Below are 3,556 nucleotides of genomic sequence, written 5' to 3'. Positions count from 1 at the left end.
CACCCATTAAAGAAAGAAAAGAATTAAAGGAAAAGGAGTTTAAAAATCCCCAAATGCTACAAACCTCCCCCCCCCCAAAAAAAACCACTACTGGAAAGTGCAATCGGGTTCAAGGCAGGAGCTGGGTAAATCTGTGAGACTTCCCACGGCAGGAAAAGTGGCAATTAGCTGGATATTTTGGGATCCTGCCTAGCAAATATTGTACATGGTGGTGACAAACTGTCACGAGCAACAACTTGTACCAGCACCTTGGCTAAAATGAGTTTTAATGACCCTCATGCCTGAGATCGAGGAGAACTTCACATCGTGGCCCTTCCCAAAGCTTTCCTGAGGTGAAATCCAAGGGAGGTTTCAGCTCGGCTCGTAGGAGCAGGCAAGGAGACATTTGCAGGAGAGACACTGAATCAGCACTTTTTAAGCATTTTCTGAGGGGATGTCAAGACATGAGAGAGACAAACTTTGACATTTGCATGTGGCAGGAAGAGCTGGGTGCTGGAAGGATGCTCCAGCTCCCAGGGATGTGGAGTCAGGCTGGGTGGAGGGTGCTGCTCCCACCCAGATGCTTCTCCCACATCTGCCTGGAAAGAGAAGGGTTTCCTTGAGCCGAGACTAAGGTAAGAGGAGGACACGGTCAGGCTTGGCTGTGGGGGAATTTCAGGCAACGCCTGGAACAATGTCACTGCCGTGAACAGCGAAGGAAATCACAATGCCTTGGCACTGACATCAAGTCCTCGGGTTCTGTGGGAAGTGGAGTTGAAAGGAACTTCTGGAGGCCGGTGGTTAACTCTTGGTGAGAAGGAGGGATGTGCCACCAACACCGAACCAGACTGGATATGGGGTTTGGAATCAGGGTGAGAAGGCTGGGAGGTCCCAGTTATTTGTTCGAAGATGCTGAGACACAAATTATCCCCTTGCAAACCTTTCCCTCACACCCATGAAAAGCCACGAGTGTCACTGTGTGTGTATCCACGCAAGCTCCTGCCTCCTCATCCTGTTATTATCTAAAATTCACCTGGAATCGGGCTCTCCTAGATTTTTTTTTTTTCCTGCTTATCTTGCTTTTAAAAGACAAACTCTTAACCCCTTGCACTTCAGGGATTCCCTTAAGGTTGGCTACATTTTCCCACCGGGAATTTCTAAGTGTAAGGACCGAGAAAAGCGTAAGGTGTTAATCTTGATAATTAGTGCACAAAACCAATTAGAGGGCCAAAAAACCTTAAGGCACAGAAAGTGATTTTTTTGTTTATTTGCTTACCTTATTAAGTTAAATATCTGTCTGAATTAATCACTAATGAATGTGAAGAAGGCTCAATAGCACCAGCTTAATGAACAGCAGTGTCAGATGCATTTTACAGGGCACCAAATCACTGGGCAGAGGGAGCCAAGTCGCTCCTCAAAAATCACTTTTCTGCCCAATTTTCTGTTTGCGAAGCAGTAAATTATTTACATTTATTGTGCTGATTGAAGCACTTAAATAGTATGAATGGAGCACAGATAGGTTTTAAAAATATAGAATCATTGCACAACCCTCCTGCTGGAAATTCACGTTGTTTTCCCCTAAAGGCTGCACCCTCCCACCCCCAAATTTATTTTACAATTCTTGCAACACCCTGTTATTACAGTAACCATATTTTTGTCTGTAATTTATGATTTTTCAGACTTTCTGTGCTGCAGGATTTAAATTGGGCATGAAGAGCAGTCCGCTTCATACTTGCCTGGTGGCTTGAGCAAAGTTCGGGTGTTTTCCAGATCAAACTGTTCCATATTTTCCCCAAAACAACAATGTTTTCCCTCTCTTTCCATCTATTATTCACATCATAAACATCTGCATTGTAAACGTCAGATGTACTAATTGTCATGTCCTCAGCTCCAGGCACGAAGTGAACGTGCTCAACATTACTCTCAAAAAAAAAATAATTCTCATTTTTCTATTAATATCTCCCCAAGCCTTGCCCTTTATTTCCTAGCAGGCATGGAGCTTTTGCAGCCCTTACGCTGGTTTTTGGTGTTTTGGTTTTTTTTTTTTTTCACCCTCCTGCTTTGGAAAGCCTTCCTGAAATCTTTTCCTGCTGCAGATTTTTGGCTGCACGGACACACAGGAGGAAGGTGAGCTGATGCCTCAGCCCTGCGTTAGAGCCACATAATGGAATAGGACGGAAGGGGAAAGACTCATAGCAGAGGAGCAGAGAAAGTGGGAATCCAGAGCTTTCTAGGATCTTCTTAAAGGTGATTTTTTTTTATTTTTTAATTGCAGCCCCGGAACGATGGATGTTTTGCAGTAAATGTGTGCCCAAATATTTGCAGGAGAAGAACTTTGCTGGTTATTTGGGCGCTGAGATGCTTTGTGAGAGCACACAAGCTGCGTGTAAGCTCACACACAGAACCTGCTGTGGCTACTCACAGTTTCTTACTCCGTGTGTAAGTCCTTCCCTACCTTGCCTTAATAAAATAAACACTAATAACCCTTCGAAAGAAATGTGGGAGCATTTTAAAGGAGGAGAAACTGCAAACTGCATCCTGCAGATTTAACTATTTCGGCGATTTGGGCTAAACGCTGTTCAAGCACCATTAATGGGTAAAGTGCCCACGCTATTCACAGGAGATACTCCAGGAGTAAACACCACCCTGGCTGCGAGCAGCTAATTAAAGGAATCGGGCGCAACTGAAAGAATCCTGAGTAAAAATACCAGTACTATTGGAAGGGCTGGAAATGCAGAGCCCAGGATGGGACGGAGCGGTGCTGGGATCAGAGCAGCCCAGCTCCTGCATCTCCAAACTCCTCTGCTCTTTGTTACTTAATGCGATGCAGGAGATCAAAGATCCACACAGGCTGTGCCGGGGTGTTGCTGCAGTCCCTGTCACACCGGGCTTCTTGCTTTTTTTATTTTCTTTTTTCCCCCTTTCCCCCCCCCTTTATTTTTTTTTTTTTTACTTTATTTGTTGCAAGGGAGCTATTTTTTTTAGCCGTTTTTTTTTCCTTTTTGGGGGAAGGCTTTTTTTTTTTTTTGGGGTTTTATTTTTCTTTTTTTTTCTTTTTTTTTTTTTTTGCTATTCTGCTTTTTTCCTTTTCTTCATTTTTCTTTTCTTTCTTTATTTTCTTTTGCGCCTTTTTTTTCCTCTTGTCTTTTTTCCCCTTTCTTTTTCCTTTTCTGACTTCTCCCTTTTTACTCTTCTTTTTCTTCCTTGCTTTTTTCTTTTGCCTTTTGCCTTCTTTTTTTGCCTTTTTATTTCTTTCTTTTATCTTTTTTCTTTTTTTTCCTTTTTTCCTTTTTTTCTTTTTTTTCCCCCTACTGCTCTTTTTCCCTTTTTCTCTCTCTCTTTTTTTTTCTTTCCCCCCCCTTTTCCCTCATTTTTTTCTTCATTTTCCTGCCATTTCCCCCCTTTTTTCCCTTCCCCCTTCCCCCAACAAAACAACACCAAAAAAAAGGAGAAAAATTAACAAAAGCGCTCGAGGCCTCTCCCTCTTTACATCCAGCCGGCGGTGCGATTCCCAGCTCTCACCGAAGCCGCTTCCATCCCCCCTCTTCCCAAAATTCCCCCCTCCCGGTGCGGAAGG

General features: G+C 43.4%; 1 long non-coding RNA gene across 1 annotated transcript in view; it reads left to right on the top strand.

Annotated features, from left to right (window-relative positions):
- The first annotated feature begins 494 nt into the window (after positions 1 to 494).
- LOC113952743 overlaps positions 495 to 3,556 on the top strand; it is a 7,097-nt gene continuing 4,035 nt past the window's right edge. Inside the window, exons 1-2 of the long non-coding RNA XR_003529645.1 lie at positions 495 to 614; positions 2,076 to 2,226. This is a non-coding gene — a long non-coding RNA (uncharacterized LOC113952743). The remainder of the gene's footprint in view (positions 615 to 2,075; positions 2,227 to 3,556) is intronic.

The sequence above is a fragment of the Corapipo altera genome, unplaced genomic scaffold, assembly GCF_003945725.1.
Source record: "Corapipo altera isolate COAL_440 unplaced genomic scaffold, ASM394572v1 180, whole genome shotgun sequence".
In the NCBI taxonomy this organism is placed as follows: Eukaryota; Metazoa; Chordata; class Aves; order Passeriformes; family Pipridae; genus Corapipo; species Corapipo altera.
The sequence above is the reverse complement of the archived record's forward strand: the minus strand, read 5'-3'. Positions and strand labels throughout refer to the sequence as shown.